Raw genomic sequence first — 18,214 nt, forward strand, 5'->3', positions numbered from 1 at the left:
GAGTCCTGAGAGTCGGAGTCCTGAGAGTCGGAGTCCTGAGAACCGGAGTCCTGAGAACCGGAGTCCTGAGAACCGGAGTCCTGAGAACCGGAGTCCTGAGAACCGGAGTCCTGAGCTGCGGAGTCCTGAGCTGCGGACATGACACCACAGAGATGCTCTGAGCCCAGTATCCTGCACTCCCCATTGGGCGGTGAGGAGAAGGCAGAGCCGTCTGCAGACGCAGCGCACTGTGCGTAAGACGCGTTGGAGAATACAAGGTGAGGCTGCACATAGCATGACGTACTCTGGCAGCCGGGCTGGGAGACGCAGAGACCGCAGCGGGGAGGGCGATGCAATAGGCAAAGTAAACAGAGAAGAGCGGCAGCACTGGCGGCGCCGGCTGCTCCAGAGCACGGACTGTTGGATTAGGAGCCGTGAAGCCCGAGTGTAGGCAGAAGTGCACAGCATGTCCCGGGAGCGGTGTCTGCGGCGCCCCCTGAGCGGTAAGGAGCGCGGCGCATACACGGTGACCTTCCTGCACGGGATCGCACAGGTGCACGGCGCAGAGCAGGCGGAGGCAGGGAGGCAGCAGGGTCCGCAGCATCTCCGGTGTGTGCGAATGGCCGCTCACGGACTGCATTATCACGGCGGAGGGTAACCCGCCCCCGGCTGCTGTGCTGCTCCGAGGTACATAATGCAGCCATGATGGGGTCAATGGGGAGTATATGAGGACAGGAATCTGGAGGTGATCCCTGCTGCCAACCCTCCCTGTGCCCCGCAGACCTAGTGATCAACTCCTGCATGACATCCTTCCACACCGTATATAGACATTGCTCCACTCAGCCCGGAGCTGCCTGCCCTGTGTGCCTGCCTGGCTGCCCTGGGTGCCTGCCTGGCTGCCCTGCGTGCCTGCCTGGCTGCCCTGCGTGCCTGCCTGGCTGCCCTGCGTGCCTGCCTGGCTGCCCTGCGTGCCTGCCTGGCTGCCCTGTGTGCCTGGCTGCCATATAAGCCTGCCTGCCTGCCCAGTGTTCCAGCCTGTTTCCCCTGTGTTCCTGCTCTGTGCCTGCCCAGTGTGTCAGGCATGGGGCCACTGCACAGGAGCACTGTGTGGGGGTGACTAATGGATACAATATATACAGTACATACACATACGCACATATATATATATATATATATATATATATATATATATATATATATATATATATACATACATACATGCTGGATACATGGTCATATGTGTGTGTATATGCTACATATAGCACCTGTGTGTGTGTGTATATAGGTACATGCTGTGCGTGTGTGTATATCTATGTGTATATATATATATATTGTGTGTGACTATACATGCTGGATATCCATTATATGTAGGTAGTTACGTGGTACTTGTATGGTTATTACATTGTATTTATGTAGGTACGTGCTGTGTGTGTGTACATGGTCCCTATGTTGTATATGTGTAGGTACTTGCTGGGTGTGTTTATATGTAATATACTAACACTAGTCATTTCAACCTCACATCTGTCACTTTCCGATCACTCCACTATTTTCCCTCACTCCTCTCATTTTGCACTCACACCTTTTTCATTTTCACCTCACACCTCTCATTTCCCCCTCAGTATATACATGTTTGTCATCTCCCTTATATATAGTATACACCTGTATGTCATCTCCTGTATATAGTATATACCTGTATGTCATCTCCCCTGTAAATACTGTGTTTTCCGGCGTATAAGACGACTTTTTAACCCCTGAAAATCATCTCAAAAGTCGGGGGTCGTCTTATACTCTGGGTACGGCGTGTGCAGGGAGTGGTCCTGTATGGTTCCCAGGATCTGGAGGAGAGGAGACTCTCCTTTAGGCCCTGGGATCCATATTCATGTAAAAAAAAGAATAAAAAAAAATAGGGATATACTTACCCTCCAACGGCCCGCAGCTCTCGGCGGTGCAAGCGGCGGCCTCCGTTTCTAAGGATGCATTGAGCGAAGGACCTTCGATGACGTCGCGTGACCGTGACGTCATCGAAGGTCCTTCGATCAATACCCGTATGTCATCTCCTCCTGTATATAGTATATACCTGCTGTATGTCATCTCCTGTATATACCTATGTGTCATCTCCTCCTGTATATAGTATATACCTGTGTCATCTGCTCCTGTATATATCTGTAAGTCATCTCCTCCTGTATATAGTATATACGTGTGTCATCTGCTCCTGTATATAGTATATACATGTGTCATCCCCCTGTATATAGTATATACCTGTATGTCATCTCCTCCTGTATATAGTATATATCTGTGTCATCTCCTCCTGTATTAGACATGTGTGTAGCAACTTTTTGTGTCGAGTTGCATGTGACAGGTTAGTGTAGCAAGTTGTGTGCAGCAAGTTTTGCGCATGGAGAGTTTTGCGCGTGGTGAGTTTTGTGTGGTGCGTTTTGAATAGGTGCAAGTCTTGTGTGAGGCAACTTTTGCATGTGTTGCAACTTTTGTGCATGTGGCAATTTTTCCCGCGTGTGGCGAGTTTTCCATGAGGTGAGTTTTGCACGTGTGGCGAGTTTTGCGTGAGCCTAGTTTTGCATGTGGCGAATTTTGCACGTGGGGAGTTTTGAGTGGCGACTTTTGTGTTTCGACTTTTATGTGGCGAGGTTGGTGTATGTGTGGTGAAATGTGTGCTGAGGGTGGTATATATCAGGGGTGTCAAACTGCATTCCTGGAGGGCTGCAAACAGGTCATGTTTTCAGGATTTCCTTGTACTGCACAGGTGATAATTTAATCACCAACTCATTATTTGTGTAGGTGATTAAATTATCACCTGTGCAGTACAAGGAAATCCTGAAAACATGACCTGTTTGCAGCCCTCCAGGAATGCAGTTTGACACCCCTGGTATATATGTTCAAGCACGTGGTAGTGTGTGGCGCATTTTGTGTGTGTGTTCATATCCCTGTGTGTGGTGAGTAACCCATGTCGGGGCCCCACCTTAGCAGCTGTACGGTATATACTCTTTGGCGCCATCGCTGTCATTCTTTAAGTCCCCCTTGTTCACATCTGGCAGCTGTCAATTTGCCTCCAACACTTTTACTTTCACTTTTTCCCCATTATGTAGATAGGGGCAAAATTCTTTGGTGAATTGGAACGCGCGGGGTTAAAATTTCGCCTCACAACATAGCCTATGACGCTCTCGGGGTCCAGACGTGTGACTGTGCAAAATCTTGTGGCTGTAGCTGCGACGGTGCAGATGCCAATCCCGGACATATGCACACGCACGCACGCACACGCACGCACGCACACACCTTTATATATTAGATATATATGTGTGTGTGCATAGGTACATGCTGTATATATGGTTGTGCGTGGATGTGTGATGTACACATGGTCATTATATATGCAGGTACTGTGCCTGGAGGATATACACTTTACCATGGATTTGATGGCTCCTGTGTGTAACCCCTATCATGTTATGCCTAGACATACACAGTGTGTTTTCTTATAGCTGTTGGGGTACAGTTGGGTGATTCTTAGCTCTGATGGCTCCGTATATGAGATCTATGTAGGTCAGTCTGGAGGCCATATACTGTGCACACGATGGTACGTGTGTAATCCCGTCTTGTGGCTGTGTGTGTGTCGTCTGCTTATAGTATTGGCTCTGTACGTGTAGGCACACACTCCGAGCCTCACAGTGGGCTAATGGAGGTGACGTCAGTGTGAGAAGGAGAATGGGTGGCTGCTATTACATCAGCGCCAGCTTCTCTTCGTGATGGATTTCGCTCTCCGCAGCCTTATACAAACATTTGAGGATGAGTTTGTATTTGGGCTGGCATTGCGTTATATCACTGCTTGTATAGCAAGGATCACCATCCTGTCCGCGCTATGTACAGGGAAGAAGCAATGGTGAGTGCAGATCCTGCAGTGGCTTACTACTCTGTATGCTTTGGTGGGAGTGGGGGCTGTCACCTGTGATTTAAGAGAACGGCAGTGCATTGTCATGCTCCATGCACAATTATGTAATCCGGCTACTTTTTCTAGTCTGTAGAGATTCTTACCTCTTATGAGTCATGGTGATATCATCTTATAGATGTATTTTTTTTGCCTTATAGAATGGCTGCTGTATTTCTTCACACATGCCATAGAGCAGTTGTGTTCACTACACCAAATAATGGAGTATTTCTGTATCTAGGTCAGTCCAGTGTTCATAATGGAATTGAAAATGATGTTGGTAAAGGAATAAGGTGTGAGACGTGTCGGGGCTCACATGGGTTGGACTGCTTTTGCCATACATAAAAGTACTATAAATCTTCTAGAATCTTTAATAGAAGACATCCTTTATGATGGCTCCCTATGTCAGGTAGTAAAGGATTGTGAAATGTGTAGTTTTCTAGTATTTTACTGTAGACACATGCTGCAGCATTTGTATCCTCAAAAAATCAAGTACTATAAAACATCAGCCAGCAGAACACTGTGTGAACCCAGCCATAGGGTATGTTCACGTGTTGTGGAAACTATTCACACCAAATCTGAAAGTGTCCACAGGGACATACGCAGTGGCAGATCTGCACCCAAAAAAATCATATGGATCTTGCAGCTTTCACAACTATTTAAAAAAAATGCCTTGCTGATCTTTAGATCAAGTAAATAAGTTTAGGCTATATTAACATGTGCAGCTACGGCTCTGTTCACCCCACATTCCTGGTATATGTCTGTATGGAGGTAATGGCCAAAAAAAAAGAATACTGTGCGGTGGACCATTGTATGGGCATATTGACTGCTGCTCCTTTAGGAAAACAAATAGGGCAGCACATCCCAACCCAGCCAAAATGTCCACAAATGTTTCACTTTCAAATATGCAACAAAAATATATCAATTTTGGACACTTCCCTTTCACCCCTATTAAAGTGTATGCCTCTGCTGCATGACTATCGTGTCTGTGTTAAAGGGAACCTGTCACCCCGAAAATCGTGGGTGAGGTAAGCCCACCGGCATCAGGGGCTTATCTGCAGCATTCTGTAATGCTGTAGATAAGCCCCCGATGTTACCTGAAAAAGGAGAAAAAGACGTTAGATTATACTTACCCAGGGGCGGTCCCGCTGCTGGTCAGGTCGGATGGGTGTCTCTGGTCCGCTGCGGCGCCTCCCATCTTCTTTCCATGACGTCCTCTTCTGATCTTCAGCCACGGCTCCGGCGCAGGCGTACTTTGCTCTGCCCTGTGGAGGGCAGACAAAGTACTGCAGTGCGCAGGCGCCGGGCCTCTGACCTTTCCGGCGCCTGCGCACTGCAGTACTATCCTCTGCCCTCAAGAGGGCAGAGCAAAGTACGCCTGCGCCGGAGCCGTGGCTGAAGATCAGAAGAGGACGTCATGGAAAGAAGATAGGAGGCGCCGCAGCGGACCGGAGACGCCCATCCGACCTGACCAGCAGCGGGACCGCCCCTGGGTGAGTATAATATAACGTCTTTTTCTCCTTTTTCAGGTAACATCGGGGGCTTATCTACAGCATTGCAGAATGCTGTAGATAAGCCCCTGATGCCGCGATTTTCGGGGTGACAGGTTCCCTTTAAAAGATGGACACCTCCAGAAAGTAGAGTTTCATATTTTGTATTTTAATGATCAAAATCCATATTTCCAATGGGAACCTATCTGAGTACAGCTTCTTTGGTATTCAGACAGAAACTCCAGAGTCAAAAACGAGATAAAAAAATGTAGTTTGAGAACCCTTCCTCGGAGATAATCAGTAGTAAATGCAATGTCTCAATGTCAGAAGATTTAGTCTACCTTATTAGCTGGGAAATACCCAAATACTGGTATCAATATTTATCACTTTTGCTGCTGTTTGTAAGTAACAAAAACACTGAAACAAGTGGAATACAACTCTACAGAGCTGCTAATGAAGTGCTGTGACAATTTGTGATCCTCTGATCACTATGCTTTGGTGGAGAGCAAGTAGTTCTTTAAAAATTTGTAATACTACCGATGATAATTTGGAGATTGTTAAACGCAAAAAACTCCAATTGTAATGGAGCACCAATAGTAGAAATAAGGGAAGGTCTGCAAATCCTTTATTGTACAATCAATTCAATCATTCTCCTGTGGCTCAAAAATGCACAAACAAATGGTCAGTCTGAAGAGCCGTTCGTCACTCACCACCATTGTATACATGTAAGGATAAAAAGATCTCGAAAGTGAAACGGCTAATGTTCTGCCCCAGAAGAAGCTGTAAAGGCGAAACCTGGGGTTGGGCACTGGCGTGTGCTATATGGGCTTTTATATAACATGTAGAAACCTTTTGTATCCTTACTTGTATACAAATACGGTGGCTGGAAACAGCTGTTCGGATTGTGACCATTTGTGCGATATGAGCCACAGGAGTACAGACTTTAACTGATGTCTAAAGAATTGAGTACATGTATATTGGACGAGAATGTTTATAAAACTGTGTACAGTGGAACATGGATACAAAAGTAAGCCCTATAAAGTTTCTTCGTCATAGAGTGCGAGGATAGGTGTACTGTGGACTGTATATGTGGGGAAGGTTTGGCACCGATACCTTTATTATCTCTCACCTTATCAATCTGGGTGACCAGTGATCTCCAGCCGTACGGGTCTGCCACTTTGTGTCTGAGTTGTTGTGGTTGATAAACATTCTCCCTTTTCGATAATACTGCTAACAGGGTATGTTCACACATGGCGTGTTTGCAGTGTTTTTTTATTTTTTGTTTCCGAAAAAAAAGTGTTTTATTGTACTCGGAAAGTAAATCAGCTTTCAAAAATCTCATTGATGCTGCGTTTTATTTCCACATGTTTTAAAAATCTTCAACATTCAAATGAATGGGGGAAAAAACACAAGTACTGTGCGCATCGTTTTTCCTGCCATCACTGGTTATCGCTGCAGAAAAATCTGCAGAACAGACACTGCGTATGAATCATTCCCTCAATGAAAGAATATTTAGAAAGGAAGACATTTCTCAAGCTGACTTATTACAACGGTGGGATCGTCTTACAGTACCACACTCGCATTTAATGAGCTCTTTACAATGAGCCATTGTTTCACAAATGTTTGTAAAGCAGACTGTATGGTCCGAGGCTCGGGTTATATAATGAGACTGAAGGAAAAAAACTGAACACCGTGATTAAAGTGAACCTGTCACCAGGTTTGGACGATATAACATACGGCCATCACCTTTCAGGGCTGATATACAATATTCAATAATGCTGTATATCTGTCCCCAACCCGACCTGTAAGAGAAGAAAAATAACTTTTATTATACTCACCTGCGGAGCGATCTGGTCCGATGGGCATCGCTGGTCTTGGTCCGGAGCCTCCCATCTTCTTACCATCCCCATCCTTCTTGCTTCGTGTGGATGACGTGTCCCTTCGTCATCCACACAGTCTCCTCAGCATCGCGCTCCTGCGCAGGTGTACTTCTCTGTCCTGTCGAGGGCAAAGCTAAGTACTGCAGTGCTCATGCGCTGGGGCGCTTTGACTTTTCCCGGCACCGGCGCACTGCAGTACTTTGCTCTGCCCTCAACAGAACAGAGACGTGCGGCTGCGCCGGAGTGTGGTGCTGAGGAGACGCGTCATCCACACGAAGCAAGAAGGAGGGCGGCGTCGCAAGAAGATGGGAGGAGCTGGACCAAGACGAGAAACACCCATCGGCCCGGACTGCCCCGCAGGTCGGGTTGGGGGCATATATACAGCATTATAGAATACTGTATATCAGCCCTGAAAGGTGGTGGCCGTATCTTATATTGGCCAAACCTGGTGACAGGTTCCCTTTTTAAGAAGTGTCCCAGTACTGTATAGTGTATATGTTGGAAAGCCCACCCAACCTATACCACTGGCTTGTTTTGCGTGTATATGTCTGTATTGTCTAGATCCTTTTTTTTTTTTCTTTTTTTTTAATGTTTTTATTCTTAAAGGGAATGTGTCATCTTAAACTGATGTATTATATAAATCAGGTTTTTGTGTTAAATTCATGCTTTAATTTATTTTATTTTTTTTGCTAATTTTTTTTTTTTTAATCCACTATTTTCACTAGAGCTTTTGTAGATTGAGACTTCCTGCTGTTTCAGGAAAACTACATGTACAGCAACAGCCATAAACTGACACAGAACTCTTATCGTTTGTATTGAAGCTCTAATAAGTGTGTGCAAAGCTCATTGTGGAGGCAGGGGGAGCTGGTCTTGTGAATGCTATTGCGTTACCAGCTGTATATAGAAGTGTTAACTGTCATTGCTAGGGTTGAGCGACTTTTAGTTTTTTAGGGTTGAGTCGGGTTTCGCGAAACCCGACTATCTCAAAAGTCAAGTCGAGTGAAATCGGCCGATTATGGCGAAAAGTCGGGGATCGTCCGAAACACGAAACCCAATGCAAAGTCAATTTGAATCTTTTTTTTTTTTCTCTCCCTCTCTCCCTCTCTCCCCTCCATCCCTCAACAGAAAAGCTGGTGTTACACATTGCAAATCGCTACAGCGCACAAGCGACAAGATGGCGATAGGCGTCCACGCCCCTAAAACCTATGTCATCACTCTGCCCACGCTCCTTCATTGGCTGAAAAAATGGCGCCAAACGCGTCATACGAAACGCGACTTTGGCGCGAAGATCGCCGACCGCATGGCCTATCCCACACTAGGGTCGGGTTTCATGAAACACGACTTTGCCAAAAGTCGTCGACTTTTGAATTTGTACGATCCGTTTCGCTCAAGCCTAGTCATTGCAATAAAAGCATTTGATGATAATAAGACTCCTGAGAAGTCTCACTGAATGAACAGAGTATGAGTCTAAGATAGCCCAAAAGGCTAGTGTGAAAATTGTAAGATTTCTATTTTTGTTTTTTCCTATGTGTCAGATCGAAATCGGGAATGCAAGTCTATAGGTCAGTGAAAAAACCCCGAAGCAAAGTACTCCCGAGAATGTGCTGTGTGCTTATTGTACCCTAAATGTTTACAGTGGAAAAGCCCCTTATAGAATAAATAAAATCCAAAAACTACAACCCAACAAAATGTTTAAAATGTCATGTGAGCAAGTCTCAGTAAATGGCCCCCATTCCTTATTGCTTGTTGCTTTCCTTGTGCTGTGTACCAGACGTTCAGGTGAGATCTGATCCATTCCGCTCCTGCTGTCCTTTTCTTCATCGCTCGCAGAGATCTTATATTTGGTGGCTGCTGGTTTAATCTTATTTGCAAATCTTTTTGATTTAGTTCTGGCATCTTCATTTCCACATGACTGGGCCATAGAATACATTTGTAAATTTTAAGGATGCATATGTAATCTAATATGTCTGGTGTACATGGAACATAATAATATAATAATAATATAATAATCTTTATTTTTATATAGCGCTAACATATTCTGCAGCGCTTTACAGTTTTGCACACATTATCATCACTGTCCCCAATGGGGCTCACAATCTAGAATCCCTATCAGTATGTCTTTGGAATCCAGTGTTTCTAATGCCTCATTTCAAGGGACCCCTATTATCTGATTAATTTTGCCCAAATTTCAGGCTGCACATATTGGACAGCAGCCGCTTTGTTGCAGCCAGATATGTATTACTAGGGAATGCAGTGTTTCATAGAAAATATACTAGATATAAGCTAACCTGCTCATCTAGAATGACTAGTCCTAGGCAAGTCCTTGGTGGCTTCTTCCCGCCCCCTCGCCCTGACTGACGGGTCTCCCACTATGCACACAGGGTCCTTTTTATCTAAGCAAATGTGAGTTTTAATATTAAATTTGTCAGTGTATAGGTATTAGATGAGGTCTGAAAATAACACATGAATAATTAAGCTGCATTCCAGTTCAACCTGTGTGCGATGACAGGATTCCAATTAACTGTGTCATATTGTGAAGTAGAAAGGCTCTTTGATACATAAGTTATGTGCTGGAGTAAAGCGGCTTACATGTTACCAGATTATATGGTCTAAAATAATTTTAGGTTATTTGTATATCTTTATTAAATGGCTATGGGTACAGTTACATGAGATTTCTTCTACTGTGTAGATTTTGTAGGGCAAAATCTTCTTGTTGAACATCACTGGCAAATGGAAATCCTTTAGGTCACTAGAGCAATTTTCCACTTGAAAGAGAGTAGACCTCAAATGCTCTTATGTGCCTAAAATAACAAACAGAGCAGGTATTCCCCCTCCCCAGGTCTAGTGCCAGCTTTTCATCACCATTACTCAGGTCGCGGTGTGTTTTGAAGCAGCAGTTACGTCACTTTGACCACGCACATCACCGCAGCAAATCGCTGAGCTCAGCGGCTCATTCGTACTACTGCAGCCAAGCTGATGAGCCCAGTGATCGCCTGCAGTGGTGATGTGTTGTCACACTGCTGCAGCCAAAATGCCATTACCTAAGTAGCAGCGTGGAGACACCACTGGACCCGGGGAGGGGGCGCACCTGCTCTATTTGTTATTTTAACTAACATACGGGTGTTTGTGGTCCACTTTCCTTCAAGTGGAAACCCCCTTTAAAAGGGCATGTTTGCGCCAGTAAAATAAGTTATACTCGCCACCGGTGCCAGAACCCTTCCAGCGGTGTCTGCACTGGTTCTCTTGAGATTGGGTGCAGGGCTCATGTGACCTAACAATCAGTGCTGGCGTCACTCTCCCTGAACGAATCAGACCTCAAGAGGAAGTCAGAGCTGCGGCTAGTGGTTCACTTCCTCTTGATGTCTGATACATCTGATGGCAGGGAGCGTGAAGCCAGCTCTGATTGAGTGCAGGACACACGTGTCATAACATTGGGACGCGAATGCCAACACCAGAGGTAAGTATAGTGTTGTTTAACTGATACAAATATGCTGATTGAGATGGGGTTGTCCAAGTAGTAAACATGTATGATGTGTTGAATTTGATTGATCTTAAGCATAGTAAGGTGTTCTGGTGAAATGTAAGAAATAAAGTTGTTTATTTTATACACTTTTGCATATTAGAATGTATGTATGTCTTTATTCAGGGCAGGGCTGGACTGGGACTAAAATTCAGCCCTGGCATTTGAAGTTACACAGGCCCACTTGTCGCATTGTGACTGCATAATATCTTTGTACACTTGTAGGTTACAAGAAGTGAGGGGAGTATCTAACACACGCCCACGTACTATATAGCAATGTGGGCACCATATCCCTGTTAAAAAAAGAATTAAAATAAAAAATAGTTATATACTCACCTTCCGTCGGCCCCCAGATCCAGATGAAGCGTTTACCGACGCTCCTCACGATGTTCCGGTCCCAAGAGTGCATTGCGGTCTCGCGAGATGATGATGTAGCGGTCTGGGAAAGGCACCGGAAGGTGAGTATATAATGATTTTTTATTATTTTTAACATTAGATCTTTTTACTATTGATTGTAAAAAGTTGGTCACACAGGGTTAATAGCAGCATTAACGGACTGAGTTACACCGCGGCATAACACGGTCCGCTAACACTGCCATTAACCCTGTGTGAGCGCTGACTGGAGGGGGCACTGACTGCAGGGGAGTAGGGAGCCGTTTTGCCGCAACCAATCAGCGACTTGGGATTTCCGTGACAGCAAGAAAGACAGACAGAAGGACAGACAGAAAGACAGAAGTGACCCTTAGACAATTATATAGTAGATAAATCAACACAATATATCATGAAAAATAGGAGTACAGATGTTATCATACCGAATCAAAGGTACGTCAAGTAAAGTAATCACAGAATATACCCATAGCTGTAGGAGGCGGACCAGTGACGATGCAGAATACTGCAGGATTGCGCCTCTCACTGTGGCGGCGCAGCATGTGACAAGCGCCCTATACAAACTTCCTTCAAGTGCAGTTATATTACTAGGCAGTCCCCCTCCATGGTGGTTACTCTCACCAGTTCATTGCCCCTTTTATCATGGCAGCTGCTGCAATGCATTAGTATTAAGCCCTGGTGATGGTACAGCTGCCCGTTTTCTGCTGTGTTTTTCCTCACACCCCCGTCCCACACACCTCTACACTGCATGGCATGCAGAGGCTCCCTCCCTGGTATCTGTAGTTCACCATCACCATAGCTCCTCGCATTACACGCCTGATGCTGGCTCCTATTAGGGTCTTGCAGCCAGTATTGCGACACCTCACATGCCTGTCTGCCGCTGTAGGGGTTCATGAGTGCTCCTACCTACCCCCATCCTGGTCAGGTGACCGCAGCACCCGCACACATTTTTACTCTGCTGCGGTGCCCCATCCCGGAAGGCACTGCAGTGAGTGCAGGCACATCGTTCTCTGTGAGGAATTGATTCATGTGACCTCCAGCCAGGCTCTAGTTCGACTGCTGGTATTCTAATCCTGCCTACTCATGCATGTGATTGATCACATGCTCGTGAGTCGTGACATCACCGAAGTTCCTTTAGCTTTATCGCAAGTTGTAACTATTTATAATACCGACTTCCCTGACACCAATAATGGATCAAGCGGCCCACTATAGGCACCGACCCTTCTGGCACTTGCCAGAACTGCCCGATGGCCAGTCCGGCCCTGATTCAGGGTGATTTACTAGCTACTTTACCTGAAAAAATGGCTGCAACTTCTAAAAGAGGCGGTCGACCGGACAGAAATTTGGACTAAATACTTTGGTTCATAAGATGTGAGAGTGCAATGAACCTTAGTGACAGCGACAAGAAACATCCTCTTTCCAAGTAGCCTCGCCAACTTGTTTCCCCGTTGTTGTCAGTGGTACCAGACCTTCACCTATTGGACTATTCGTGGTTCACTGACAAAGCCTGGTTTCAGTGCTATGGCTATGTCAGGTCACAAAATGCCCATATTTGAGCAGCTGACAACCTGTACATGCTTCTCAAGATGCCACTTCATCCAGAAAAAGTTGATATTTGGTGTACCATTTGCAGGCAGCACATAATTGGTCCAATATTTTGAAGCAACAGTGACAACAGCAGTGTACATGGAAATCTTTCAAACATTCATCAATCGGCTGGACAATGAGGAAATAAGAATGGCCTACTTTCAACAGGATGGTGCAACATGTGACACATCGTATGTCGGCATGACAGAGATTGAAGCCTTCTTTGATGAGCGTAATCTCCAAGGTACTGTGGCCACCAAGAATGCCCGATTTACGACTGGTGCATTTTTTTCCTTTGGGGTCATTTGAAAGGTCGGGTGTACTGGAACAAGTTATAAACATTACAGGCTCAACTCCGATAGAACATACTGCGAGAAATTGAGGCTATGACCCCAGACATCCTGCGGAATATATGCAACAATATGCAACAGTGCGTGCAGGCGTGCTTGGATACAAATGGTGGACAATTTCAACACCTGCTTTATTCACTTAACATGTGTGTAATAAATATATATATATATAATATTTTTTTTTTCATATGTATATCTGGATGAGATTGGTGATCAGGTTTGATCTATTTTGTTTTTATATTCCATTGTAATTTGAAAGTAATATGGCCCCTCTGTTCCAGGGGCTTGTTTTCACTCTGCTGCAGTAAAAATCCTGCTTTATTTTTCTATTTTGCAACTTGGCTCCCATTTGTGTGGCACTAATTCTCTGCAGGCAGCCTGTATATTTTCTGATAGCTAATTTGCTGAGAGTTATTCTTCATACAGCGCCTGATATCATTTGGAAATAGGTCATAAGCATATTGCTGCACAGGGTCACGACTACATGCATGAGCGATGCCGCCTACCAGTTCTGAGCTGTTCTTCATTTTATCTTTGTATCCCTATATTTTCTTTAGAACAAAACTATATTCTGCATCGTATCCACACTTCAAATTTCTGTGAATATTCTGGCCAACATAATATTTACATGACGCCAAGCCATGCTTTGGCAGGGGATAGCTGTTCTTCTTAAAAGGGGTTTTCTAAGCTTGAGATTGGGCTTTCTTTAACCCAAGTGCAAACACAATAAGTGCAGCATTTCTCAAGTCCTCTCTGAAAGGGCAAATGTCCTCTGTCCTGTTCTGCAAGCCAGATAGAGATGGAAAGGTGAGGGACGAGTACCCACCAAAGCTATCTTGAAGTGGCACATAAGAGTTTTCTTCTTCCCTGTGCTAAGATTACCGTACTTTTCCATTTTTGGACAAATAGATTGAGATAAAGTACAAAACTAAATTGTGCTCATGTTAATATTTAAAAAGCATTCTAGATGTTGGTTAGAACTAAAAGGGATAAAACTTAAAGAGCCCTCAGTATCTAATACATGTAATGGTAATTTTAATTGTCTCATATTACAACTGATAAACATACAAAGCAGTTGTCTGTGTCCCAGGAAATCCATCTTCAACCCTTTCTCCTAACCATCCTGTTTCTGACAGTGAGCCAGTTGGCTGCAGCAGGAGCCTCCCCCCCCCCCAAATCATTCCTTGTCTGCAATAGAACACAAATATTGTTGACTCATTGCCAAAGTTACACCACCTCAGTTGTTCACCAGCTGAATATAAAATAGATCTGCAGAAAATTAATGCACATTCTCTGCAGGATCTTTACAACAACATATCTTAAGAGCATGTAAAAAGTCCTAAAGGCTAATAAACCATAGAGCAAGAGTGTATCCTGCTTACTTTTCAGTCCTTTCAGAATGTACTGTTCCTTTAAGACTATCCTAGTAAAGGATGGATATGCTGCAGATTTTCTGTGTGGATTTCCACATGGAAAATCACTCAGTCTTGTCTATATGAAAGTGCATAACGAGAAAGCTGTCAATCACTGATGAGGACCACCCACTGGCCTCAACCATAGGGGTAGAAATTTCAATCAAGTGAGTATAAGTGCTTTTTTTTTTTTTTTAACAGGAGTGAACACTTAGATTGAGAGGGGGTTGTGTTAAATATTATTTTGCATATTTATTTAATCAGGACTCTTTATCAGATGTCTCATAAAAAATGTAGTGGTCGTTGGATTGTCCACCAAAAAAACATAATTGCAGCAAAACATAAAATAGGTGAAATGGTTACAAAGAGATTGTCCATTTGTTCCCCAACTTTCCTGAGATTCTGAATGGTAAATGGCGTCTGTCTCTGTCATGGAGTAGAAGTCACCAAGAAGCACATGGCTACCAGCTGTTCATTCCCTCCATGTGAAGTCTGTAGTCCTTAGAGTAAAGGAGAAGGCCCCAAGTGACAGCCCCCAAGTGACCTCCCCTACCCTCCTAAGAGCCATGGATATATGTACCATAGAGCACGTGTTCTCTCTATATGGTGTTAACTTTTACTCTGAGTTAAATGTACAGAAATAGCTCATGTAATGTCAGCAAAATTTTCCACAAGGCCTACTACAGAATTGAGGGTAATAATAATTCAATATTTATTCAGTCGCCATGACAGCACAACGAGAGAGGGGATCCGCCCTTCAGGGACAGGAAACCTCAGACATAAAAGGGCGGCACCTCACTCACCCGCCAGTTGGTTTCCTGTCCCTGACAGTGGAACCTCTTCAGACAGGCCCAGAGAAGAGGGTTGAAGATAGAAGCTATCCCACTCCTGACAGGCCGATGCAGGTAGCGGGGGTCCCCTACCTCGGCCTGATCAGGGGGATGGAAGCACCACACGGCAGGGGGACTGCCTGTGTAGGTGACAGCAGGAGGAAGCAGCCCTAAGCGGGGGGCTTGACTTCTGTGGTGCCGCTGTTCACCTGGTACGTGAGGCCCAATGGTGCGCATCTGCCGGAGCTCCTGGGGTCGGTCCGCCGCTGCTGCTGGGGTCTGCGGTGGCTAGGTGAGCGCTGCCGTCCTTGTTCGGCGCGTCTGCTCTCAGCGCCGCGGCCGCGTCCGGAAGGGGCGTGTCCTGATGACGCGGGTGCGGCGCGGGGCGATGACGCGACCGCGCATGCGCGGTAGCGTCTTATCCTGGCTAATGGCGGCGCCCGGCGTCGCAGGGGGGGATTTTGGCCTCAGGGTGTCTGGCGCTTTACGGGCGCTAGCGGGGGCAGTACCAATTAGCGGTGCACCGAGGGATGTCCCTGCTGACCCCCCATCCGGGGGTGGTACCCAGGGGGATAGATTTAAACGCTGCACTGAGGCCTCAACATTGTTCCTGTCCACCATCTTGGAATGGAGTCTCTGGAAGGAACACCGCAGCTGGGCGGTGAGCAGCAGCAGTTACCTGAACAACCTTTGAGCAGCTCCCAGCGGCGTTCTAGTGGCAGTAGTCGCGCTGGTAGAGCCAAAGAAACTCAGAAGTCAACTAAGTCCTCTGGCCGTAAGGAATCTCCGGCTAAGAAGGACCCCCCGATCACGGTACCATTCACTGCAGGGATGGGTAAGTGAGCTTCGTGAAAGTACATTTCTGATAGCTGTCCCTCCTTGTATTCCCTCTCTCCTTATTAGGGGAGGAAATCTGTGTCCAAATCCAAACATAGAGAGTGTGCCATCTGTACGGAACCTCTTCCGGATGGACATAAAAAGAAATTGTGCAGCATCTGCATTCAACAATTAATTGAGGACGAGACCCCTGACCTTACGTCTACTCTTAGGGATCTGGTTAGACAGGAGGTCAGAGATTCCATAAGGTCTCAGAAGACAGTTTCAAAAAAGAGGAAGGAGATATTATCCCCAGCCTCGGATGTGGATTCAGACACGGGTGGTGTGAGTTCGGATTCTCATCCGTCATCATCATCAGAGGACGTGGAATCTAGTCGAACCTGTCTATCACTGGACAGGGTTAACCGCTTAGTCAAAGCTGTCAATAGCACTATGGGCATTGAGGAGACCCAGGCGGAATGTTCCATCCAGGATATAATGTTTAAAGGCATAGATCGCAAATCCAGAAGAGTATTTCCCGTAGTTGATAAAGTTAAGTCTCTGATTACGAGAGAATGGAAAAAACCCGAAAGGAAGGGGTCTCTCCCACCAGCGTTCAAAAGAAGATATCCCTTTGAGGAAGAAGCTTCTTCCCCCTGGGACAAGGTCCCGAAACTGGATGCGGCGGTGGCTAAAGCATGTAAAAAGACGTCTCTTCCGTTTGAGGATCTGGGGAGCCTAAAAGACCCGCTTGATAGGAAAGCTGAGGTATTCCTTAAAGGAGCTTGGGAAACATCAGCGGGTTCCCTGAGACCAGCGATTGCGGCCACCTGCACTGCCCGGTCGTTGATGGTATGGCTGGGTAATCTAGAAGACCAGCTCAAGGATAAGGTTCCTAGGAGCGAGATCCTATCATCTATATCTATGATTCAGGATGCAGCAGCCTTCCTTGCGGATGCGTCAGCCGATTCTGTTAGGCTAGCGGCAAGGTCATCAGCACTGTCCAATGCGGCCCGTAGGGCTCTTTGGATAAAATGCTGGCCAGGAGACTTGCAGGCCAGATCAAAACTATGTGGCATCCCCTGTGAGGGGGTTCATTTGTTTGGCCCAGTGCTGGATGAGCTTCTAGAAAAAGCAGGTGACAGTAAGAAGCGATTCCCTCTCCTAACAAGACCCTTCTATAGACGGGACTATAATAGAGGAGGGCCATATCGCCGAAGATCGGACAGGGATTCAAATAGAGAATCGACCAGATACAACTCTTACAGGGGAAGAGGTAGAGGTTACATGTTTAACTCTTCTAGAGACTCTAAAAAGCATCAATGACTGGCGACCCAGGTGGGCGGTAGGCTTTTGGCCTTCTACCCAGCCTGGGTAAAAATCACCAATAGTCCATGGATACTCAGTATCATTAAAGAGGGGCTAAAGTTCCAATTCCACCATACCCCCCTGGAAAAATTCAAATTAACTCCTATCCGTTCTTCTCCCGCAGAACAGTTGGCGTTGGAGTCAGAGGTTCGAGATCTCCAAAAAAAGGGGGTTCTCGTTAAAGTACCTACGGAGGAACAAGGTACGGGGTTTTACTCCCCTTTATTCCTGGTAAAGAAGCCAGATGGTTCTTATCGTACCATCATCAATCTGAAGGGCCTGAATGTATTCCTGCTGGTCCCATCCTTTAAAATGGAATCTGTGAAGTCGGCAATAAAGCTTCTTTTTCACAATTGCTTCATGGTTGTCTTAGATCTGAAAGACGCCTATTATCATGTCCCGATACATGCAACTCATCAGCGCTTTCTCAGGGTGGCGATTTCTCTTGCCGGCACAGTGGAGCACTTTCAATATCGGGCACTCCCCTTTGGTGTTGCAGTCGCACCTCGGGTGTTCACTAAGATTATGGTGGAGGTTATGGCACACCTTCATGAGCAAAATATACTAATAATTCCCTATCTGGATGATTTATTGATCGTTGGGCGCTCAGAGGTACACTGTAAAGAACAGTTGGGGGAAGTGATGGCGGCGTTACACAACT

The 18,214-nt window shown here is 45.7% G+C and overlaps 1 protein-coding gene across 2 annotated transcripts in view; it reads left to right on the top strand.

Moving 5' to 3' along the window:
- The first annotated feature begins 273 nt into the window (after nucleotides 1-273).
- Nucleotides 274-18,214, top strand: part of DTNA (dystrobrevin alpha) — a 450,665-nt gene continuing 432,724 nt past the window's right edge. Inside the window, exon 1 of one of the 2 annotated variants that reach the window (XM_069731276.1) lies at nucleotides 274-482. The gene's annotated coding sequence lies outside the window, so the exon portion shown is untranslated. Of the gene's footprint in view, nucleotides 483-3,663; nucleotides 3,869-18,214 lie in introns of those variants that run through there. The other variant, XM_069731277.1, reaches the window with a different exon arrangement.

This window comes from Ranitomeya imitator, chromosome 6 (genome assembly GCF_032444005.1).
Source record: "Ranitomeya imitator isolate aRanImi1 chromosome 6, aRanImi1.pri, whole genome shotgun sequence".
Lineage (NCBI taxonomy): Eukaryota > Metazoa > Chordata > Amphibia > Anura > Dendrobatidae > Ranitomeya > Ranitomeya imitator.